The 26,948-nt window shown below is 42.4% G+C and overlaps 1 pseudogene; it reads left to right on the forward strand.

Moving 5' to 3' along the window:
• LOC145401976 (maltase-glucoamylase-like) overlaps nucleotides 1–26,948 on the forward strand; it is a 223,993-nt pseudogene that overhangs the window by 22,064 nt on the left and 174,981 nt on the right.

The raw sequence follows: 26,948 nt of genomic DNA on the forward strand, positions 1-26,948 counted from the left end.
CGAGCTGTGGAAGATAGTGGGGAAAAAGTCGATGAGGAGTTTAGCAGTAACCGAGTGCAAAATGGAGAGAACGAAAAAAAAATGTTTTGGAAGGAGGTCACAAAAGTAAAACAGGGTAATTAAGGAAGTAATGCAGGGGTGAAAGTTATAGATGGCAGAATGTTGGTGAAGGAAGGGAGAAAGTGAGTGGATGGAGAGAACATTTTCAGGAATTGTTGATATAGAGAACGGAAGTAGCGTAAGTTTAAATGGTTTGAGATTGGTTGGAAGAAGATTAGCGAGAAGGGAGGAAAAGATCAGAAGGACTGAAGCAGTTGAGACATTGAAGAAAGCCTAAATGGGGAAGTCCAGGAATTGGTGGAGTGTATGGCGAAATGCTGAAATACGGTTGATAAATAGTGACAGAATGGATAGGTCGTATGGAAGATGTGCAGACTGGTCTTCCACCTACCCTACATACCAATCTCCAGCTTTACATACGTACGTTCTACCATATATACCTCCCTTCTGTCCTACACACTTACCCAACATACCTGCCTCTTACCCTACATACCTGCCTCCTACCCGACATACCTGCCTCCTACCCGACATACTTGCCTCCTACCCTACACACGTAACTCCTGCATGCATCTACCTTATGTACCTAATTCCTACACTACACACCTACCTTTTACCTCACACACCTGCCTACTACACTACGCGCCTAACCTCTACATTCCTGTACACATCTTTTTTACACATCTGCTCTAATCACCTGCTCCTAGTTCTGTACAATTGTCTTATACCTGTATGCCACACTCTTGCCTCTTAACCTACACACCTGCCTACACATTCAACCCCTCACCCATCTACTTACATGCCCATCACACACGCTCTTTTCACGTGTAATTTGCCGGCAGGTACGGCTACAACACCTTAGACAACCTGAAGGCGGCCGTCTCACGTACCCGTCGTAATGGACTCCCTCAGGTTAGTCCTGACTATCTATGTATGTATCTAAGTCTCTCTCTCTCTCTCTCTCTCTCTCTCTCTCTCTCTCTCTCTCTCTCTCTCTCTCTCTCAAATCAGTCCTTGCATTATGTTAGTTTTTCTCACAAGGCTTTTGTCAGTTCTTTCCACAGGTCAGTGTTTGCCGTGTTTAAATCTTTTGGCAGGAAACATGTGGTTTAGTTTCAGCAGCAGAAATACCTTACCGATGCAGTTCCTCTTCCCGCTGGTTTCTCTATATTTTCTAAGAATTGTTATGGTGGTATATGATTAATAACCACTGATTTAGCTTTCGCTGTTGTTTTTATCAATGTTCATTTCGATTCACTCTTGTTTATTCCTCAGGCTTAATGACAGACATTCTAAAACTTACTCAGATCTTGGGATGATTATTATTCCTAGCCTTAGTTTACATATTCATAATCTACACTTACATAACTTAAGCTATCAAACCTAACATAACGATATAACGTAATCTAGTAAAAAAAAAAAAAACTAACCAAACTCAACCACACCAAACCTAACCAAACCAAGCCAAATCGAACCTAAACAAGCCTAACCTAAACAAATCTAAATTGACCTTATTTATGCGTAAACTAATCCTGTCTAACCTAACCAACAGCTGATTTAACCAAACACACGAAAATGGAAAATCAAATGAATTTCTTTGCAGGTGAGTAACTCATAGTAAGTGTTGGCCATTACTCCCAAGAAACAACACGCGCCGAGAAAGCAAAACAGATAAAAACAGGAAAAGAAAATTTTCACGAAGCAATTGTTAACCGCCATAAAAATAATTAATCAGGAAAATATGGAAGGAAGCTATAAGAATAAGAAGTGAACTGGTAAGATTTTTCTGCTGCATAAATTAAACAGTATATTTACCGTATTTGTTAATGTCAGCTTTCGTCGTATTGCCTTTTAGTTTACATCAGTTCTTGCCATACGTCAGTTTTCGCAGTATGTGTTTTTGCCATATGTCAGTTTTTTCTCCGTATGGCAATTTTTCCCATATAATCTTTAGCCTGTTACTCTCTTGAACCTGAGGTAATTTTCATATTCTTGCTGCTCCCAAGCGATTTTTATTTAGCTTTGAGGTTGATCTCTCTTGAAGGAGTTAAAGAAGGCTATATTTCACCCCTCCAGTCTGAAAAATCTAATCCCAAGGCGAAAGAAAGCGTCTAAGAGATATAAAGAATAAATTAAAGCCAACATCCCAAGGCTGAAGGAGTTAACCACAGCTGTTCTGTTTTTGTGTTTTAATGTTTTTTATCCTACCTGATCCATTTATAATTGTTGAAAACTGAGGCACTATGATGATGATGATGATGATGACGATGCTGCTGCTGTTGCTGCTGCTGATGATGATGATGATAAAGATGCTTTCTGGTTTTGTGTCCCTCCCACCCTATTAATAATACCGGGAACAGGGTTAGCTTGATGATAATGAAGATGTTGATGGTTAAACTTTGCTTTTCCCCTCTCCTTTTTCTGGATCCTGTACACTTAATTTGCAAAAGTAAGAACAAAGTTAGCATGATCGTAATGGTGATGGTGCTCTGATTTTGGACCCCCTCCCCCGTTTTTCTGTTTTACCATCCTGTCCATCAGTAGATAACAATGGGGACGGAGACAGCTTGATGTTACAGGTGTTAATAGTTTGACCCGGGCTCGCAAAGCGAAATTGGAGCATTGTCTTACTCGACGTGCCTTCGATGTCGCTCTGAGTATTTAAATAAATTTTTCTCTTTTTTCTCCGATTTTTACCAAACTTGGTGGAAGAGTTGTGGGACAGCCAAAGGGTTCACACACACACACACACACACACACACACACACATATATATATATATATATATATATATATATATATATATATATATATATATATATATATATATATATATATACACACACACACACACACACATATATATATATATATATATATATATTTATATATATATATATATATATACACACACACACACACACACACAGATACACACACACATATATATATATATATATATATATATATATATATATATATATATATATATATATATATATATATATATATATATATATATTAGAACAATATATCAAAGGCTAAGGTCACAGAGGTAGGTCAGTGTTTGACTTAGGAATTTCAACTTGAATGGTTCGTATTCGATTTGCATCAAACTTAAAGAAGGTGATGAGGGTAAGGCAAGAACGAACAGGTATATTTTAAGAAAAATTAGTTAAAGGGCAGTGTCACATGGCAATGCCAAACTTGACCCGTCTGTTTGTGTGTGAATAAAATTGACTAAGACAGTTTTGATCTGATCTGGACCAAACTTAATGGAATGGTTGAAGATCAGCTAATGGTTCGACCTACTGCTTTCCATAACACTGAGGCAAAGGTCACGCAATGTCGACTTAAACAGTTTTTATCCGATTTTAACCAAATTTTTTGGAAGGTTTAAGAGTAAGGCAAAGCTAATGAGATTCGATTTTCGGAACGATCAGTCAAAAGTAAAGGTCACGGGGAGAAGTTAAAGACCAAGGTCACAGGGAGAAGTCAAAGACCAAGGTCACTGGGCAAGGTCAACCTATCTGTACTAAAGCTGATGGAGGGGTATAGGATCATTTATTGAAGTAATTTGAGTATGAGAGCCACTGGCCGAAGATCGAGGTCATAGAGCAAGGTCAAATATTTGGCCATAAGTCCAGGTAAGCGCGGGTTTTGCATTCTTAGTGGTTCTTCGGTTAATTTTGTGTTTTCCCCTTTTCCTGTTTTTCGGTCCTGTCTATTTATAAGCATGTCAGTAAACACAGCATGATGATGATGGTGGTGATGATGGTATAATAATGTATTTTCCATCTTCCTGTTTCTGGCTCCCATCCATCTCGTTTATGATAGTGGTAACAAGGTTAACATTATTATTATTATGACGTTCAAAGTTTTCGTTCTTGTTTTTTTCTTTTCTATATTAGTGTAAAAATAGTTAGCATGAGTTTTATGATGGTAATGAGTGAACGTTTTATGTCTGGCAACTGGATAATGGAATGAACGTAATAATGGGATTTGAATGTGATGTATTAAATATATTTGTTTTCTGTTCAGTTAAAGCTCTGAAGTGTAAATATCCACCTAAAATTTTTGTTAATTCACCTTTTGTAGAATAAGTGTTTGCTCTTATGCTCAAATATTCAGTATACTGTATTGTGCATCCATTGCACATTCCATATTCTTCCTAATGTATGCTTTAAAAAATTATTAAAGCAAAACTCATTTTTTATTCAAATTTCTTACAAGCCTCACTATTCACTTCCAAAGCCTTCTCACACCTATACCCGTATGTAAAGCACTGGGTGGGGGTGGATCATTTTTCCATCGAAGAAAGTGATATTCCTTGGTCCTAAGAATCAAATTGCCTTTCAGGACTCGTAAAACATGGCTTTATTACGTATATTAGATCTGTCTGTCCATGTCAGATGTGTGCAGGAATACTGCTACAGTACATATGAGTACATACAAAAACAAATACTGCAGTTTAAGAGGCCATGTTCTGCCACTTTAACCCAGCTATCAACGTTGAAAGCCATTTAAGAACGCTATGGTCACTAACAGCTGTAAAAACGGTTTGTACCTTGTAAATCGTTAATATATGGATTAATTTACAACAAGTATCTCCAGTATTCCATCCATCATTAAACTCTTTGTTGGCCCGTCGGGAGTTCAGAGGCCAAGAGCTAATTGATTCAGTTTATACGTTTATAGCGATATTGCGGAGTTGCTCGTCCATTAGTGGCATTACGTATGCAACAAACTCCCAATCAGTCGTCGGATTTAAACACTTACGCGTCACATCCTGTTGGAACATCTTTGCTTACTAGACCACCCGGCGCTACTTTGTTGGTTATGAGGTTGCCACGTAGCGTAGTAAATAGTTTCTTACAGTACAGGAATCCGTTTAGTTTGTCACTACGTAACATCACATGAAGTGAGTGGATGGCGGTGCATCCACCTACCTCATGGTTGTCCAACCAGTGGTGGATGCATCTCTTGGTGCATGGAGTCTCAACAGGGGGTGCGTAGACGGCTCCTAGGATACAGCAGTATTTTATACCTTGGTAGAATCTGATATTCGGTAATCTATAATGTAGAATATATAATATAATTCGATTATGATACAGAGCTGTCACATCAAGCATTTCTTCTTGTGCAAGGAAGAAGGAACCAAAGGCTAGGAGCCCGCAAGATTGTTCCCTTCAAGAAAAAACAAAAACAGGAAAATAGAGAGCCAAATTCAAGATCCGCTCATTTCGAGATGCCTGAACACATTGTTTGAAAGACTGGAGATCACAGGCAGTAGGAATTACAAACTGAATGATACAGGTCCAGAGTTGACCTGTTGCATAAAGAAAGGACTGGGAGTAACAGTTAACTCCTGCATTAGTGAGTTGGACAGAATAGGGATGAGAGTTGGTTCCTAGACGGATGCTACGTGCCCACCATAGTGGTGAAGTGATGCAAGCAGGCAGTTCAGAGTACAGGTGACACTGAAGTAGCGAAAGAAAAGAGACAAAGATGCAACAGTGAAACGAAAAGACAGAAGTTGAAGGGAGCCAGTAAGAGGAGAGAGTTAATGAAAGGGAAAACCTTTGATTCCACTTTGTTGAGAAGAGCTGTTTCTGGGGAGCCTCCCCACACATGAGAGTTGTATTCTACGCAGGGGTGAATGAAACCCGTGTATAAAGTCAACAACTTCGACTCTCTTACTTCTATGATGGAACACATTCAGTCCATTTCTCCTTTCTCTGAAATCTCCATTCCAGGATATTTCAATATTCACCACCATCTTTGGCTCTCCTCTCCATTCACTGATCCACCTGGTGAACAAGCCTACTGACCTAGAGCAGCTTGTACAGCATCCTACCCGTATCCCTGACCGCCTTGGAGAGAGTTCCAACATACTTGTCCTCTTCCTCACAACTAATCCTTCTGCTTACACTGTTAATCTTTCCTCTCTGTTGGGCTCCTCCGATCACAACCTTATTACCTTAACCTGTCCTATCGCTCCGGTACGGCCTGTGGACCCTCCAAAGAAACGTCGTCTGTGGCACTTTGAAGCTGCAGTTTGGGAGGCCCTCAGGCAATACTTCTTTGATTTTCCATTGAATGATTATTGTTTCCATGGCCAGGAGCCATCTGAGTGTGCCTTGCGCATTACGGAGGTTATTCTCTCAGATATGGAAGCATACATTTTCTTCTCATATACTTTGACTAATGCAAGAAAGCATTGGTTTAATCACGCTTAATCATGCTGTTCACAACAAGGAGAGGGGCTATGAAGGGTACCGGAGCCAACCCACCCCTGAATCACATCTTGTTAATGTTTCTGCCTGAAATAGTGCTAAGTCTGTTCTTTGCTCTGCTAAAAATAATGTCATCTATACTGAATGCTCTCAACTCTCCAACTCGAATTCTTCCTGCTCCTTCTGGCACCTTGCCAGAAACCTTTCTAACAACTTTACCTCGTCATCCTTCCCGCATCTTTTCTGTTCTGATGGCTCTGTAGCTATTTCTTTTACTGATAAAGCAGATCTCCTTGTTCAGACCTTCTCCAATTCCACCTTAGATGATTCTTGTGCTGTTCCTCCATCAATTCCCCCCTCAGACTTCCTCATGGCTGACATTAAAATTTCTTCAGCTGATGTATTTTCTGCCATCACTGGCCTCAGTACTAAGAAGGCATATGGGCCTGATGGAGTCCCTGCTGTTGTCCTCAAGAACTGTACCTTCTGTGCTTACATCGTGCCCAGGTAAACTCTTTTGCCTTTGTCTGTTAACTTGTACCTTTCATTCTTGCTGTAAGTTTGCTCTCATTCAGCCAGTCCCATAGAAGGGTGACTATTCCGAACTCTCCAACTATCATTCAGTTGCTTTAACATCATGTGTCTCAAAAGTTTTCGAGTCAGTTCTTCATAGGAAAATTTTAAAGCATCTTTCCTATCATAACCTTCTTTTTGATCGTCAGTATGGGTTCCATCAGGGACGCTCCACTGGCGATCTTGTCACATACCTTCCAGACTCCTGGTCATCCTCATTTCGGGACTTTGGCGAAAGCTTTGCCATTGCATTTGACATCTCAAAGGCTTTCGATCGAGTCTGGCATAAATCTTTAATTTCCGAACTGCCTTCTTACGGTGTCTATCCATCTATTTGTGCCTTCATCTATAGCTTCCTTTCCGGTCGTTCTATAGCTGCTGTTGTAGACGGCCATCGTTCTTTTCCTAGATCTATCAACAGTGGTGTTCCTCAGGGCTTTGTCCTATCACCAACTCTATTCCCTTTATTCATCAATGATCATCTAAGATGTACATCTAACCCTGTCCACTCGTACGCTGATGATTCCACCCTTCACCTTTCCATTCGGTTCCTGCAGCATCCATCCCAGGAGTTACTTCAACAAACAAGGGATGAGGCTATGGCACACCTAATGTCTGACTTGGCTCGTATCTCTGACTGAGGTAAAAATAATCTTGTTGTTTTTAATGCATCAGAAGCTCAGCTTTTACACCCACCAACCCGATACAATCTTCCACAGGAGTACCCATTATTGTTTACTAATATCCAGCTCAATCCTGCATCATCCTGTGTAAACATGCTTGGGGTTTCATTCACACGGGACATATCTTGGAAAGATTATATTGCATCTCTTGCAAAATCTGCTTCCCAGAGATTAGGTGTGTTAAGGCGACTCCGTACCTTCTTTACCTCTGCACGGTTGTTGACTTTATACAGAAGTTTTATTCGTCCCTGTTTTAAGTACAACTCTCATGTGTGGGGAGGCTCCCCACATACAGCTCTTCTCAGTACGATGGAGTCGAAGGCTTTTCGTCTCATAACTTTCCTCCTCTTACTGGCTCTCTTCAACCTCCATCTCTTCACTGCACTGTTGCATCTTTATCTCTTTTCTATCGCTACTTCAATGATCACTGTTCCTCTGAACTGTCTGCATGCATTCCTCCACTTCTACGATGGGCACGTAGCACCTGTCTAGCAGCAAACTCTCATCCTTTTCTGTCCAACTCTCTAATGCAAGAGTTAACCATTACTCCCAGTCCTTCATTTATGCAACAGGTCAACTCTGGAACTGTCTCCCTCAGCCTGTATTTCCTACTTCCTATGATCTCCAGTCTTTCAAACGCATTGTGTCCAGGCATCTCGACATGAATGGATCTTGATTTTGGCTCTCTTTTGTATTGTTTTTGTTTTTTCTTGGAAGGAACGGTTTGCGGGCTCCTGGCCTTTCGTTTCATCTTTCTTGCACTTAAAAAAAAAAAAAATGTGCAGCAGTAAAGAAGGCACCGAGTTGGCTTATTACACTTAATCTCTTGGAAGCAGATTTTACAATAGATGTAATGTGATTTTTCCAAGATAAGTCCCGAGAGAATGATACCCCAAGTATGTTTAAGGATGATGCAGGATTAAGCTGGATATTATTAAACATTAGTGGGTACTCCTGTGGAAGATTTTGTTGGGTCGATAGGTTAAGAACTGAGTTTTTGATTAAACATTAATGGGTACTCCTGTAGATGATTTTGTTGGGTAGATTGGTGTAAGAACTGAGTTTCTGATGCATTAAAAACAACAAGATTACGTTTACCCCAATCTGAGATATGATCTAAGTCTGACATTAGATGTGACATAGCCTTATCCCCTGTTTGTTGAAGTAACTGATGAGATGGATGATTCAGGAAGCGAATGGAAAGGTGAAGGGTGGAATCATCAGCGTGCGAGTGGCTAGGGTTAGACATAGAGTACAGCACTGATGAATAAAGGAAGAGTTTGCGATAGGACAGAGCCCTGAGGAACAACACTATTGATAGCTCTAGAAGATCGGTGGCCGTCTACAACAGCAGCTATAGAACGACCAGAATTGAAGCTAGAGATCCAGGCACAGATGGAAAGATAGAAACCGTAAGAGGGCTGTTTGGAAATTAAAGATTTATGCCAGACTCGATGCTAAGCCTTTGAGATGTCAAGTGCAGTGGCAAAGATTTCGCCAAGGTCTCGAAAGGAGGATGACAAGGAACCTGAAAGGTAGGTGAGAAGATCGTCAGTGGAGTGTCCCTGGCGGAACCGATACTGACAATAAGTAAGAAGGTTGTGATGGGGAAGATGCTTAATTTTTTTTTCTTTTTGTTAAGAATAGAACATAAAACTATCGAAACACAGGATGTAAATGCAATTGAGCAATAGTTAGATGGGAATGGTCACCCTTCTTCGGGACAGGCTGAATGAGAGCAAACTTCCAGCAAGAAGGAAAGGTACAAGTTGATAAACAATGGTGAAAGAGTTTACCTTGGCAGGGAGTATGCACAGAAACACAGTTCTTGAGGACAACAGGACGGACCCAATCAGGCCCATATGCCTTGTTAACCCCTACACGCTGGGGGTGTTCCGATGTTGCATGCTCCTCCTTTTCTCCCTACGGAGGATATCCGAGACGGAAAAAAATACCCTTAATTCAAACCCTAATATCTGCCAAACTGTAACAGCTAGAGTAAAAAATTAAGTTACATAAGAATCACGAACTCTTCCTCTTTCTAATGAAAGTATCCCCACGCCTCTAGGTGGTCCCGTTGATGAGTAAAGGTAAGTTAAAGTTCAAAGGGTGGAGGGAAAATGCTTGCAGCTATACACGTCAACCGACATTGCTCCACGCCCAAAATCGTGACGTCTATACACGTCAGCCGGCAGTTAGGGGTTAATACTGAGGCCAGTGATGGCTGGCAATACATTAATTGAAGAAATTTTAATGTCAACTACGAGGAAGTCAGAGGAAGAGAAGTGATGGAGGAACACCACAGGAATCGTTTAAGGCAGAATGGGAAGAGAAAGTCTGAGCGAGGAGATCTGTATCAGTACAAGAGATACAGTTGGTTCAGAGCCATCAGAGTGGAAAAGAGGAGGGAAAGGTGATGAAGTAAAGTTGCTAGAAAGGCTTTTGGCAAGGTACCAAAAGGAACGGGAACAATGAGTTGGAGAGTTTAGAACATAAGTATGAATGAAATTATTTTTATATAGCAGAGAGAACAGTCTTAGCAGGATTCTGGGCAGAAGCATAAGAGAGATGAGTTTCAAGGGTGGATTTGCTCCGGTACCTTTTGTGGGCCTTCTCCTTGTGGACAGCATTAGGACAAGCGTGATTAAACTGAGACTTGTTGCTAACCCCCTTTTTTTGCTACTTACGTATGTAAGACTTGCTTCTCCACTCTTCTGAACATCAAATCTGAGTATAGGAACTACCTTGACTGTCAACATGACATGTGCTTGGTGCTTTCAACCACTCTTCCATGTTTCAAATTGCTCATGAGCAAAATGCAAAACCAGAAGTAGCACTGTAGTGTATGTTTTTTCTACTAATCCTAAAAAATTCAAATGTTTTAATAACTTCAGCCAGTGAAGATTTTTTTTTTTTTTCACGCTTTTAAATATATACATAATTTTATGTTTCCAGAGTGCGTAGTTGAATTCTACAAATTTACAGTAAACTGTGAAATTTCTGGACGCTATGACAACCTTTTTTTAAGTTAAAAAAAAAAAATGAGATGGGGGTGTGTAGGTTGAGATACATTTGGTATGGGGTTGGAGAAGCTAAATAATAGGTTAGACCACCCTGACCTATCACACTTTTAAAGTGCGCTGTGCATTGAATTATAGTATGTCCTAGACAGCACGTAATATATGCTGACATAATTATGTAAAAAACGCTAGGCTTGTTAATCCTTTTCTATCAAATGATGCACAATGTATTTCCGTGTTGCTGTGCCCAGGTTATTTTATTTAACTTAGGAATGATTTTTTAGTTAGAAATCTCTCTCTCTAGGGGAATAGCACCGTCATGGCAAGACTGAAATGATAGATAAGAGTAAGTCACCAGAGTTCAAGAAGGCCTTATCTGTTGCCTGTCGACGGTCATGTGGACAGACAATTAAATTTCTCCGAAGTATCAGTCTTTCTTTAGACAACGACACGCAACCGTCTAATTTAAAATCCAGGTGTCTATTGCATTTCTAGGCAAGGTGTTAAACTGGGTCATATTTTTGCAGGATGTGCAGTACGCAGATATTGACCACATGGACCGCAGGATGGACTTCACCCACGACAAGGTCAATTGGGCGGGCCTGCCAGACTACATCAGGGAGGTCAAAAAAACAGGCTTGAGGTTCATCATTATTCTCGACCCCGCCATCAATGCCGAGGTTAGTGGATTTCTTGATCGCCACGTGTTTCCTTGCTGATATTTTTTCTTAATGCGGTATGCCTGTTAATAGCGAAGGTAAATACTCTGCACGTATTCCCAATATGATATGAACAGCATATTTATTACTTCAGATACGAGATCATGAAGCGAAAGCCAGGCTCCGATTTTTGGCAGTCATTAGCAACCTTGAAGGCGTCATTATTGTGTTCAGTCTCTCTCTCTCTCTCTCTCTCTCTCTCTCTCTCTAAATCTCTATATCTCTTGCAGCTGAGTGAGACAGAGTACCAGGTGCACGCCAGAGCCCTGGAGAAGGACGTGTACATTAAGTGGCCAGAGGGACAAGAGCCAAGTGAAAATTATGGAGCTGGTGACATTATGCTGGGATACGTGAGTTGCACTGGGGTGGGGTTGGGATGGGGGTGGGTGCGTGCTGTGTTGGGCTGGGGTGGTGGGGTGGGATGAGTGGGACTAGACTTTATTTCGGGGTGGGTTGGGTGGAATTGGGGCCTCTTTTAGGTGATGAGTGTTTTGAGGTGCGATTTGTGTGCGGTGTGTTTTTTCTCTTGGGATCTGTGTAGCAGGTGTGAACTAGGTTGTGTGAGGTTTGGCTGAGGTTTGTGGCATTGGGGTGGATGTGAAGGACAAATGGGAGTCGAATGAAGCGTGTAAGATTTGGGTCTATTCTCGAGAAGAATGAGAGTGACTGGGGCCTGTTTTAGGACGAGATGTGCGAGTTGAGAGTTTTACAGGGTTGAGGGTGGGGGATGTGTTTTGTGAGGATGTGTAGGACTGTCTAGCCTGTTCTGGTTGGTACCGATATATGTGTGGTGCGTGTATACGTGGTTTAGTGGGATGTGTGGGGCTGGGCTGAGTTGTATGGACATTAGGGTATGCGGGGGGATTTAGATTGCTGTACCGGAATGTGTAAAGCTGAGTGGTTAGCTGGGGTAAGAGATTTCGTGATTTTGTCTTGGAATGTGTGATATTACAGTGACTAACTGGGAAATGCAGGGTTGGGAAAAGTGATCTTATTAAGTATTATATTAAGTATTTCTTTTCTCCTTTGTTCATAGTGTGAAAGCCTAGGTGAGCTATGGCAGTTTCACACCTCACACAGCTGCTCCACAAAAACCTCAAAAACTGATTACCTTTACAAAGAAGCAAAAGTATTTCCAATCAAGGGCCCATGAATGTGAGAGGCTGAGAGATCATCGGTTTTGCGCAGGATCCACCCCATTCTTAATTATATGTATATGCTACACCTCTCCTTACCCATCGTTAAACGAGTAAAAAATGAATAACGTCTTTATACTCGTATTGCACACAGTGCCCCTCCAAAAAAAAAATCCTCTTCCTCAACCCAACCCAACTATATAAACACTTACACAACCATCAAGCATCCAAAAAAATCAGCCAAACAACGTCTCACATAACCTGTCCATCTCAAAAAGAAATGAATTCACATAGCCAGACTACTATGTGGCTATCAACATTCTTTATTTCAACCCTGACAAAAATTCAGCTCTGAGATTACACTCTCTCCTCATTGTAACGCAAACCATCATCTCAGCATCGCAACACACTCATTCATCCCATGCTCCGCACTGATAACACAGAAGAGCCTTCAGCAAATACCCCATCAAATGATATCTGGAAGCACTTAGCTAATGTAATTGGATTCCGGCAGTTCATCCAGTCACGTCCAGATGAGACCGTGGTGACAAGGACAAGAAGACCACACTGGTACACCATGCACACACTGCTCCACCACACCTTATAGCACACCATACCTACTGCTACACCTTACCTGCTGTCATACCACACACACACACTGCCACATTATACACAGTCCCTTCACACACACTGCCACAGCAAACACACTACCACACCACACACACTACAACACCACGCCATACACATCCACTGACACACACACACACACACACACACACACACACACACACACACACACACACACACACACATTTTCTACTCAGTTTAACTAATCTCTCCTGCTGCATCCCCGCCCCCTCGCTCATCAGTCTTCAGGTCTACCTACGTCCCGAAAATGTAAACAAAAACATTCCCGGAGTCAAAACCTCTAATTCTCTTATCTTTCACCCATCTCCCTCAATAAAAGATGCTCTACATAGTTTCTTATTTCAAATGCTTCCACCATTCATTTCCCATCTAATAATTCTGAAGCATGCTCTACAGACTTCTTGGTTCATGCATCCATCATCTTCCTAATTACTTCAAAATTGCGTATTACCCTCAACATAATTTAGTTGTTTCTTCCATCGTCATCTCATTCATACCGATGCTGCATTACTGTCTGCGATTCTTCTGTATTTACCCATGTATGAAGCCTTTCCATGTCCAACATATCCAGCTCACCCACTTCCATCTAAGCCTCTTTTCATTAATCCCCCCACTCCATCTCTTGCTTGTTCTTATAACTCAGACTCCATAGGGTAACTGCTACACAATACGTATTATTTTCTTCTCATTCAGACTCCAGTCCTTTCCCTTAACTACCCAAAACACTATCCATGTTCCTCATTATCTAACTGTTGTCCTCTCCCTCAACCGTCCAAGCTGTCATTCTTTACCTTAACTTTCCAGTTCCATATATTTTCTTTCATTATCCACTTCACATCTTCTACCTCAATTATCCAAGACCCCTGTCCAACTCTATACTATTTCTTTCATTATCCACTTCATACCATCTACCTCAGTTATCCAAGACCTTCTCATTCCACCATTTGTTGATGCTCCTATCAGTTTCCTCAGTCATATAACGTCCATCATCTGTCTTCGTTATCCAAACATTAATCGTTCCCTAAATCGCCCGTCGTCAGTCTCCTCGCGTCTGAACATCGCTCACTCTTTTCTCCATATATCAATTCCTTATCCCCATAAACATGATCTCTCTCTCTCTCTCTCTCTCTCTCTCTCTCTCTCTCTCAACCTCCTCAGCCTTTCCTTTCTGTCTATTTATCCATTCTTTTCCCTTCCTACAACCCCCATCTCCCTTTTCCCTCAGTCATCCGTCTACCCACACGTTCTTCTTTACCCAACGCTGCTGCTTTCCCCAAACCCCCTTCTCCAATTACCCTCCCTCCTACATCCTCCCACCAAGCCTTCGTTTCGCCCACGCCTCCCCATTTTATACACCACCCATTCACTGTTCCTCATTCGCTTCCACCTGTCCATCCACACCCACCTTCCTGCACTTCTTGCAGTCTTCACTTTATCTGCACATTTTCCACCTCATTTACTGACAAATTATACGCCCCATTTACCCTCGTCATTTACGCATCCTTCCTTCACTCCCACACACCTGACCCATTATTCATTTTCTCCCATTCCTAGAGTCTAAACACACACACACACACACACACACACACACACACACACACACACACACACACACACACACACACACACACACACACACACACACACACAGAGTTTTTCTTTCAGTATCACTGTCATATCTCATTTAAACTACCTCATTACCACAGTCTTCCGCTTCCTATCTCCCTTCCCTGATTCCATATTCACACAGTTGAGTAACCTTAACCTTGCCCTTAGCACCGAAATTATCATTTTGGGTGATGTTAACATACATAATGTTGAATGGTTATTGCATTCTGCCAGGACTGACAACGCTGGTCTAGAGTGCGAGCTGTTTGCAGAATCGTTTAATCTCACCCAGCTGGTAAAGCAACCAACCAGAATACCTGATAATCCTGACCATAATGCCCATCTCTTGGATTTATTCTTGACAAATAATCCAGTTCAATACAGGATAGAGGTACTGTCACCACTTGGATCCTCTGACCACAATCTCATCAAAGCCTCATTAGTTAACCCTCCCACACCTTCCCGTTCTGAACCTGTCAGGCTTACCCGATGGCACTTTGACAGGGCAAACTGGGATGGATTTAGAAATTATCTTGTTGACATTCCATGGCAGTCTTTCTTCTCTAGTGATCCCAATTCTACCCAGTCCCACATTTGCGACATACAAGCTGGTATGGATTTATTCATACCAAGTCAACAGTTCACTAAAAGAGTGAACTCGCCAAAATGGTTTGATGGCAACTGTGCCAGAGCAACAGCCCAAAAGTCATTAGCATATAACACTTACTTAAAATAAAAAACATCTGAATCACTCTCTCAATTTAAAATTGCTAGAAATCATGCAAACGCTGTATTAAATCTAGCTAAATCAAACTTTCTTCAAAAGCAAGCATCAAAACTACTTAACATCCCTAATGACAATAAAATATTCTGGTCGGCTCTTAATTCTTTCAATAATAACTTTAACAAGTCATCTTACATTCCTCCACTAAAATGTTCAGATGGCAACATTACAAATGACCCGCGTGGAAAAGCTGATATTTTTGCCAGTACATTTGCCAGAAACTCTACCATAGACGATACCAGCCAGAATGTCCCAGTACTGGAACTTGATTGTCCCGAAATTGCCCCACTTAAAATACAGACAAGATACTTAAAATCCATCCTAGACAATTTACCTACCAACAAAGCTCCAGGCCCAGATGGAATTCAGCCAGTTGTTTTTGAAAAAGTGTTCCCCTGAACTTGCCTCTGTCCTAGCTAAATTATTCAGACTATGCATACGTAATTCTTTATTCCCAAATTCATGGAAAGAAGCCAATATCCACCCAATTCCGAAGAAAGGAAGTTCGTCTGACCCCTCTGATTACAGACCAATAGCTGTCACATCTTCTCTTGGTAAGGTATTTGAAACTTTAATTAATAAGCACATTGTTAAACATCTTGAATCCAACAACTTAATTAGTGATAGACAATATGGTTTTCGCCACGAAAGATCCACCACTGACATACTCAATCTCTTAACTCATACCATCCATTAATCAATTGACCTACATGGAGAAACTCATGCAGTAGCTCTTGATATTTCTAAAGCTTTCGACAGAGTATGGCACCGTTCTCTGCTGTCCAAACTCCCTTCTATGGACTAACGTCTATTGTTCCTTTGATTTCCTCATATCTTTGTGACAGGAAAATAAGAGTAAACGTAGATGATGTATATTCCAATTTCCACTCAGTTAACGCCGGCGTGCCGCAGGGATCAGTTCAGGCGCCAACCCTATTTCTGGTTCATATTAATGATCTCTTATCTGTCACCCACAATCCCATCCACTCATACGCAGATGACTCAACACTACATAGTTCATTCACACTCAGACACCCATATCTCTAATATCTCTACCTCTCAACTCGGTGCAGCCATCTCCATAAATCAAGACCTATCTACGATCAGTGAATGGGGACAAAACAACCTTGTCTCTTTTAATGCTAGTAAAACTAAATATATACAATTTACTAATAAACAGATATTTGCCAGATTTGTACATTACCTTCAGTGCTACTAATATTCCCATCTCCAAAAGTATTGAACTCTTGGTGTCTCACTTAACAATGCCCTCAGCTGGATCTCTCATGTCAGATCACTTGCTAAAACCGCCTCAAAGAAACTTGGATTATTGTACAGAGTCCGTAACTTCTTCGCTGATGAGCAGTTAGCTATAATTTATAAGAGTCATGTGCGCTTTCAGCTTGAATATTGCTCTCCCTTGTGGAATGGATGTGGAGAGGTTGCATTAAGACAACTAGACAAAATTCTGAATAAAGCTGTTAGAATCATTAACAACCCTGCCATTACATATAAACTACCTCCCCTGCAAGTAAGAAAGAATGTTGCCTCCCTTGCATTATTTTACAGATATTTTTTTGGCAAATGCTCGGACGAAGTTGCGTCCATGGTGCCACCATTCCATGCCTTCCCTCGTGCTACACGGGCATCTGGTAGCGCTCATGACTGGAATGTCACTCAGCCATATTGCAGAACTTCTGCCTATCAGAATTCTTTAATTCTCCGAACTGCATCTCTCTGGAACTCGCTTCCCCAGAGTTGTTTCCCTCCAAATTTCAACCCACAGCTGTTCAAGTCCAACTGTTACAGATATTTTATGAACAGAGGACATCAGTAATCTGGTGTATGGATTATTTTTTTAAATCATTTTTTTTTCCTTCCTTTCGTTCTGTTATTAAAAAAAAAAAAAAAAAATATCATCCCCACCTACCCATTCTCAAAAAAATACCATCTTCCCCATAGCTGCCATTCCAGTTTCCCCATAACCCCCATCCCCACTCCCCATACAACCTTAGCCTGTCTCCACTCTCTGTCTCCTATCTCATACTCTCCACTGATCCATAACAATCTCCACTTCCCATTAGCCCCCATCTCCCCACCTCTATTCACATATTGCCCTTTCTCCCCTCCCCCACTCACCCATAACCCCATCTCCACACCTCTACTCCTCCGTAACCTCCCTCTCTCCTCCCCTACTGCCCCATAACCTCATCTCCCCATTCATCCTTACCCGATATCACCTTCCCCCCAAACGCTGACCCCTACCCCTTCCATTTACCTGTAACTCCCAGTTTTTCTTCCTCATTTATCATTGAATCTCATCTTCTCTCCCATTTTTACCCTTAATTCTCATCTCCACACTCACTTTACTTACAGGGCTTCTACTGATACCCCATCCCCCATTATCCTCACCCCTTCATTTTCGTAAGTCCACCCTTCACACTATCTCCACTCCCTCCACCACAGTCACCATTCCTTCACCCCCATCCACTTAAATTCATCTAATACACACTCCTCACACATCTGCAACTAACCGTCCTCATTATCTATGCCACCTTCCTAACTCCAATCTCTACACTCACTACCACACCTACTTCTCACTCTTAATTTCACCTAATCCCCACTCCCTCATAACGCCATCTCTGCTCCCCACTCCTCAGTAATTATCATCATCAGTACCCCACTCACCAGTAAGACGCCATTATTGCTCTCCAGTCCTCATACTTCACCTCATCTCAATTCCCCGCAATTCAAAATTCATTTCATCCTCACTTTCCCACTCAATCAAACCATAACCCCACTCATAATTCCCTTCTCCATGTACTCATAATGTCCACTCCCCCAAATCCTCATTCCCGCATAATTCTTACTCCCCGTAATCCCCAGTGCCTGTCTTCCTAGGTGTGGCCAGACAACCGTACTGCTTTCCCCGACTTCTTCCGCAACTCGACCCATGAGTGGTGGAGCGACGAGATACACTTGCTTTACAAAGACATTGAGTTTGATGGACTGTGGATCGTGAGTATACTATAGGTTCATTTGGCTTTGTGTGTGTGTGTGTGTGTGTGTGTGTGTGTGTGTGTGTGTGTGTGTGTGTGTGTGTGTGTGTGTGTGTGTGTGTATTGCAAGAGTAGGCTATCACGCACCTGTTATACACGTTCCAGTCGTGTTTTACGGGCCTTGATGGGCAATTGATGCACAGAGCTGAGGGACGCCACTTCCTGTCGCAAGAGAAGTAACCCGCCCCCACCCAATGCTTCACACACACGGGTAAAGTTGCGGAAGACTTTTTGGAGACGCTGCAAAGTCCTACACATGTATGTCCTTGGGTGAAAATTGAATGTGGAAATATGTATTAGTAAGGCTGTGTTTGTGGGCGAAATTCATGTCATCCAGGAGTACTCGACTTGAGAGAAGCCGTGAGACCAGGTACCTGTACACTCTTATGATGATGATGATGATGACGATGATAGAAGCTAGCCATGGTGTTTTGTAATTGTCTAGTAGAATAATTGTGACTGCGTATTATGACTGTGATGTAACCGTAGTATTTATTCCCTCTCTTCTCTCTTCCACAGATAATGAACAAATAACGTAATCATGCTAGGAACTTTCATCTTGATTAATGTGGCTATTACGCTACCAGTGCCATGTATGATGCAGCCACAAATTTCGGTAATGAGTGTGTGGATGTGTGGTCCATTTCATTTAGCGCTTTGTTTTTAAAGGCGTCTACCTTTATTTTATTTTCTCTACCTCTAAATTTCTTCCATCCCACTGACATAGAGGGAAATTGAGTGTTGGTGATGATGATGATGATTCTTGTATAGAGTATCTGTGATTTCCTATTTCTGGTTCCACTTGTCCGTCCCATGGAGCAGAGGGAAATTAGGCGATGATGATTATGATGATGATGATGATAATGATGAGTTTTCTCCTTCTTTTCTGGCTTCCTCTCCCTGCTTCTGGGTCTCTTCTAGTTTCCTGTAATAGAGCAAAACTAGGTTGGGATGATTTGAGTCTCTCTCTCTCTCTCTCTCTCTCTCTCTCTCTCTCTCTCTCTCTCTCTCTCTCTCTCTCTCTCTCTCTCTCTCTCTCTCTCTCTCTTCAATTACCGGGATATTAGGCGATGGTGCTGTTGATGATGATGATAATGATGATGATGATGATGGATTACTACTGTCTGTTATAGCTATCCTTCCTCGCGATACTCATAGATCTGGCGGAATACAGTAACCACATACAGTCAACAAGAGAGGCATCATTATCCAGTCAGATTCATTGATACTGGACGTGAGCGATGTGTCTCCATATGTATCACTAGATTTGGTTATTTTGAGTTCCTAAGAATCCAGTGTCTGTCAATGGCGCTCCACTAAAAACTCACCTGGAGCTATCTTTTGTGTTGTGGGATCGTCTCAGTCTGCTGGTATGGCGTGGATGTGGTGGTGGGAGTAGGTGACGATGAATGATGCAGGATAGACGTTGATAACATTGACAGCGCCGCCCCTGCAACATACCAGAAATAGATCAGCGGAGTGGATGAGGGTCGTTCTTTTACCCTGTCTTTTTCCTATAACTGGTAACATAATCGAGAAGAAAAGTTACTGAGCTGGTTATAGAGTATCGCATATCAAAGCTTCTCGTCTTGTTTAAGAATACAAATGCACCGACCCCACTTTTTAAAACTTTAATTTCTGACTCTGCAGTGAGTGATACGAATATTTCAACTCTGTTCTGGTTTTTTAATATTGTTAACTACACTCTCCCCCACAAAATAATGATTACTGTCACAGTGTGTGTGTGTGTGTGTGTGTGTGTGTGATCAGAAAGTCATCACACACACACACACACACACACACACACACACACACAAATAACACCATTTCGCTGGAAACATACGCCGCAATCTTACAGTCAAAACCTCAGTGTCACACAACATCTATCTATCTATCTATCTATTGCCAGACGCCTCAATCCCGTTTGGGGTGGCCACAAATAAATCGCCTCCAAGTCGCCCTGTCCCCCGCCGTTTCACTCCCCTGCTCCCAACTCACACCCCCCTCTCTCATATACCTCTCCACCCCATCTCTCCATCTCATCCTCGGCCTCCCCCTCCCTCTTTCCCCCTCCACCTCACTCACATACACTCTCTTCGTCACACAACATACTTCTACATATTATGACACTTCCCATACTGATACATCACCCACACTAGCACACCTTACCCAACGGGTCATGATGCACCCACACCACACACTGCCACATCTCGCACACAACTCACACCCACTTATCTGCTTTGCACAGACACAATAATATTACCTGTCTGTCATTCATCCAACCCCCCCTTTTTTTTCTCTCTTTTTTTTTTTTTTTAATCAAGAGCTTAGAGGTCAGGGGCTACGCTACTCAGTCCCACCATTTTGGGTGAGAGTGATCAGCTTCGCTAGCCCCTGAGTGGCATTATGTATGCAGGAAACTCCAACCACCCTTGGCTGGAAACCCTTACTGCCCCCATTCGGTTGGAGCTTTAACCCACTAGATCACTCGGCATCCGTTTGGTTACATGGTTACCACTCAGCGAAGTAAATTGGTCCTGGATTATAGGAAACCAGTTTAACTTGTCACTCAGTGTAGAATCACCTGAAGCTTGCACCACATTATTAACACCGTCACAAAACCTATTGCCATCGTCGTTTACTTCCCGTAACTATCCTTTCGGCGCTGGAGAGGGACACCTTCACTTCGTTGCTAGATTCGCTCGGTTATATAAACATCCCTCAGCTTCTTCCCTTTGCCTCGAAAAGTGGATAGTGGGTTGCAGGAGAAGGCCAGCTTCAGCCTGCAGTCCACCAGACTCACGGTCAGATAAGACGGGGACAACAACAACCATAACAAGAACAACAACAATTAAATCGTTCCCCTTGTGACTGAGAATGCAGGTACTGCACACAGTACTATTTTTTAAAACCACGACATAGCCGTTGTAACAAATCTCCAGCGTAACTGTGACACAGCTCTTCAAAATACCTGTCCACCACCACCACTACCACCACCACCACCACCACCACCATCATCATCATCATCATCATCATCATTATCATCATCATCATCATCATCTCATCAGTATCATAACTGTTTCCCGGTCATAAATGGGTTGGTTATATTTTGTTTTATCCCCAGAAAGTTGTTTATATCCCACAAAAAACGGTTTGGCAAAACAGATAAATATTATTTACCTTAACCTTTAATCCCCTCGCTTTAATGACTATAAGCTTATTCTTGCTGTTTCAAGGCGACTTTGTTCAGTTTAGGAGAGATTTCTCTAACTGTAGGGGTTAGATAGCCTTAGGTAATCCCTTCACAAGTTATCCTTTCTAAGTAAAAATTGTCTGGACGTAGGAAGAATTAGTAAAAAAAAAAAAAAATCACCCGATCCAATTTAATAACACATCTAGTCTAAAACTGAAACAATCAAGACAGTGTTCATACGAAGAAGTATCAAGAACAACGTTGCCTTATTTCAGCTTACCTAAGATAATTTGCTCAGCTTAAGGAATCCTTTCCCCCAAGCTCGCAATGCCAACGGGTCAAAATTCTTCTCTTAACGGTTGTAGTTCAAGGTCCATATGACCTTGGTACAGTGTAACTACCCTAAGCACCCACACTCCAGCACCACATTTTTTTTTTTTTTTATACGAGGAAGAAGGAACCAAAGGCCATGAGCCCGCAGTTACAGTTCCCTCCAAGAGAAAAACAAAATACAATAGAGAGCCAAATTCAAGATCCAATCATTTTGAGATGCCTGGACACACTGCGTTTGAAAGACTGGAGATCATAGGCAGCAGGAAATACAGACAGAGGGAGACAGTTCCAGAGTTGACCTGTTGCATAAATGAAAGACTGGGAGTAACGGTTAACTCTTGCATTAGAGAGTTGGACAGAAGAGGGATTAGAGTTTGCTGCCAGACGGGTGCTACGCGCCCGTCGTAGAGGTGGAGGAATGCAAGCCAGTTCAGAGGAGCAGTGACCATTAAAGTAGCGATAGAAAAGAGATAAAGATGCAACAGTGCGGCGAAGAGACAGAGGTTGAAGGGAGTCAGTAAGAGGAGAGTTAATGAGACGAAAAGCCTTTGACTCCACCCTATTGAGAAGAGCTGTATGTGGGGAGCCTCCCCACACATGAGAGTTGTACTCCACACAGGGGCGGATAAAACCCCTGTATAGAGTCAACAATTGTGCAGGGGTAAAGAAAGAGCGGAGTCGGCTTAGCACACCCAATCTCTTGGAAGCAGATTTTACAAGAGATGTAATATGATCTTTCCAAGATAAGTCCCGAGTAAATGAAACCCCAAGCATGTTCAAGGATGATGCAGGATTAAGCTGAATATTATTAAACATTAGTGGGTATACCTGTGGAAGATTTTGTCGGGTTGATAGGTGTAAGAACTGAGTCTTAGATGCATTAAAAACAACCATATTATTTTTACCCCAGTCAGAGATATGAGCCAAGTCAGACATTAGGTGTGCCATAGCCTCATTCCTTGTTTGTTGAAGTAACTGTTGAGATGGGCGTTGCGGGAACCGAATGGAAAGGTGAAGGGTGGAGTCATCAACGTATGAGTGGATAGGGTTAGATGTACAGCTTAGAAGATCATTGATGAATAAAAGGAAGAGAGTTGGTGATAGGACAGAGCCCTGAGGAACACCACTGTTGATAGATCTAGGAGAAGAACGATGGCCGTCTACAACAGCGCTATAGAACGACCAGAAAGGAAGCTAGCGATGAAGACACAGATAGAAGGATAGAAACCGTAAGAGGGCAGTTTGGAAATTAATGATTTATGCCAGACTCGATCGAAAGCCTTTGAGATGTCAAGTGCAATGGCAAAGCTTTCGCCAAAGTCCCGAAAGGAGGATGACCAGGAGTCTGAAAGGTAGGTGAGAAGATCGCCAGTGGAGCATCCCTGACGGAACCCGTACTGACGATCGGAAAGAAGGCTGCGATAGGAAAGATGCCTTAAAATTTTTCTATTGAGAATTGACTCGAAAACTTTTGAAATACAGGACGTTAAAGCAATTGGACGATAGTTGAAGGGTTGGGAGTGGTCACCCTTCTTTGGAACTGGCTGAATGAGAGCAAACTTCCAGCAATAAGGAAAGATACAAGTTGACAGACAAAGGCGAAAGAGTTTGCCTAGGCAGGGTGTAAGCACAGAAGCACAGTTCTTGAGAACAACATGAGGGACCCCATCTGGCCCATATGCCTTGTTAGTACTGAGGCCAGTAATGGCAGAAAATACATCAACTGAAGAAATTTTAATGTCAGCCATGAGGAAGTCAGAGGGGGGAAGAGATGGAGGAACAGCACCGGAATCGTCTAAGGTGGAATTGGAGGAGAAAGTCTGTGCGAAGAGATCTGCTTTATCAGTAGAAGAAATAGTTACAGAACCATCAGAGTAGAAAAGAGGAGGGAAGGATGATGAGGTAACGTTGTTAGAATGATTTTTGGAAAGGTGCCAGAAGGAGCGGGAAGAATTCGAGTTGGAGAGTTGAGAGCATTTAGTATGGATGAAATTATTTTTAGTAGAGCGAATAACAGACTTAGCACGATTCCGGGCAGAAACATAAAGATGATGTGATTCAGGGGTGGGTTGGCTCCGGTACCTTTTGTAGGCCCTCTCCTTGTTGCGGACAGCATCAGAACAAGCGTGATTAAAGCAAGGCTTTCTTGCGTTAGTCAAAGGATATGAGAAAGGAATGTATGCTTCCATGCCCAAGAGAATAACCTCCGTAATGCGCAAGGCACACTCAGATGGCTCCCGGCCATGGAAGCAATAATCATTCCAGGGAAAATCAAAGAAGTACTGCCTGAGGGCCTCCCAGTCCGCGGCTCCAAAATGCCACAGACGACGTTTCCCTGGAGGGTCCACAGGCCGTACCGGAGTGATAGGACAGGTTAAGGTAATAAGGTTGTGATCGGAGGAGCCCAACGGAGAGAAAAGATTAACAGAGTAAGCAGAAGGATTAGTTGTGAGGAAGAGGTCAAGTATGTTGGGGCTCTCTCCAAGGCGGTCAGGGATACGGGTAGGGTGCTGTACAAGCTGCTCTAGGTCATTAAGGATAGAAAAGATGTAGGCTTGTTCACCAGGTGGATCCGTGAAAGGAGAGGAGAGCCAAAGATGGTGGTGAACATTGAAATCTCCTAGAATGGAGATTTCAGAGAAAGGAGAAATGGATAGAATGTGTTCCATCGTAGAAGTAAGATAGTCGAATAATTTTTGATAGTCAGTAGAATTAGGGGATAAGTAAACAGCACAGATATATTTAGTCAGAGAATGACAGGAAAGCCGAAGCCAGAGTGTAGAGAATTCAGAAGAATCGAGTTCAGGAACACGAGAGCAAGATAAGTCGTTGCGTATATATACACAACAGCCACCTTTGGCTTTGAAATGAGTATAGAGCCATCCACCCACCTTCTTGCCCTTGTTGCTGGCTGGCTGCCCTCCTACAACCTATTTAGTAACCATAGCCACCTAACCACCAGGCGGTAGCTCAGTCGGTAGAGAGGTGGCCTGCAGTCCTACCAGATCCATGTTCAAATCCCCGCTGGGGCAGGGAACAGTTTATGGATTTGAATTTAATAAAAAGCAGACTTTACTGATCTACCAGAAGCCCTGCCGACATGTCGTAAAAATACCCCCGCTAATACCAATACACCAATCCTGTATGAGACAGCCCTAGCATGTATTCAATATGGACGGTGGGTGTTAGCGCCGAAGTGGTGACATGTAGAGGTGTATGAAATGTAGGAGGACTACTGGGCCTTGGGAGCAGGCTGTGAAGCCTATGTCCAGAGTCGGACACACACACACACAAATATATATATATATATATATATATATATATATATATATATATATATATATATATATATATATATATATATATATATATATATATATCCGCAGCAGCATTCTCCACTTACTTGTTCTGACTACCTATTCCGCTCTCCCGCATATGAATTTCTCCTCCTAATTGCGGTCTGACTACGGACTACGCAGAGTAACCTTACATTCTCAGTGAAATTTCTCCTAACAACCGAAACCACTCTCGAAACCAATTTCTCATAACTGCTGTAGAATCACCCTAACTGTTCTCCCGCAGTTAGATTTCTCCTCCAGACTGTTGTCCAACTACCTCCCTGCAGCCAGTTTCTCCTCTTAACTACTCTAACCTTTCTCCAACAGTTACATTTTTTCTTAACTACGGTCTAGCTTCCCTAACGATCTTCCCATAGGTAAATTCCTCCTAAAGAAAACTAAGCTAAACTAACCTAAGCTCAGCTAATCATAATTAAATAAACCCAACTATCCTTCTGTTGCCATATTCTTTTCTAAATACTTGCTAACCGCCCTAACCATTGCCAGAACATTTTATTCAATTATAGGGAAACCTTTCCGATCTGAGGCCGTTATATACAGCTTTCATTAATATCTTCACCAGTTCAGGTCCTTGCAAATTCAAGAAAATTGTCTACTGACGTCAAAGCTAAAGTATAAGTTACTCTGCTGCCCTAGTTGTATGGTGGTTAGAATGATCAAGTCGAACCTGTATAGGCCCGATTACCATGGGTTAATGGAGGTTTGTCGATTGTGTACTGTAATGTCGTCCGGGAAATTAGGCTGGTCATCTGTCCTTAGATGTACTAGACTGCGATTACATACCCTTGGCCCTGTAGCCTGCACCTCGAGGGAATAATATGGAATTAATTGTTACCTTTACCCCCTTGACTTCTCTCTCTCCTGCAGGATATGAATGAGCCTGCCAACTTTGGAACCAACGAGGAGCGCCCTTGGAACTGGCCAGAGGAGTTCACAGAAGACTGGAGCTTGAAGTGTCCGACTTCCAACTGGGATGACCCACCCTTCCCCACCGCTGCAGCTACGGTGTGGGGCAAGAGGTGAGGCGGAGGGAGGGAAGGAGGATGGAAAAGTGGGAGGGACAGAGGGGGAGACGGAAGAAAGAATGAAGGAAAGTTGGAAAAAAGAGTACGACGGATGGAGGAGTGTCATGAGATACGGTAAAAAAAAAAAAAAAAAAGTGGGGAAGGAAGTAATAAGGAAGGGGAAAAGTGAGGGAGAAAGGGAAGAAAGAAGGGAGAGAAGAAAAGGAGAAAGGGAGGAACTAGGGAGGATGAAGAGGAGGGAGGAAAGGAGGAAAAAAGGAGGGAGGGAGGGAAAACTTCAGCCTCAGGTCAAGCATCCGAGTTCTAGCTGATATGACCCACCTATTCCAACCGCTGCTGCAACAGTGTGAGGCAAGGAGTGAGGGAGTGAGGAATAAAAGGTACGAGAAAGGGAGCGGAAAGAAACAGAAGGCTGAACGGGAAGAATCTGAATAAAGCGGTTAAGAAGGAGAGGAAGGGAGAGAGGGATGGAGGGAAGAAAGGAGGGAAGGACGAAGACCTAAGGAAAAATGGTA

The sequence above is a fragment of the Coenobita brevimanus genome, chromosome 57 (assembly GCF_032717465.1).
Source record: "Coenobita brevimanus isolate Jiangsu-jjx chromosome 57, ASM3271746v2, whole genome shotgun sequence".
Classification (NCBI taxonomy): domain Eukaryota; kingdom Metazoa; phylum Arthropoda; class Malacostraca; order Decapoda; family Coenobitidae; genus Coenobita; species Coenobita brevimanus.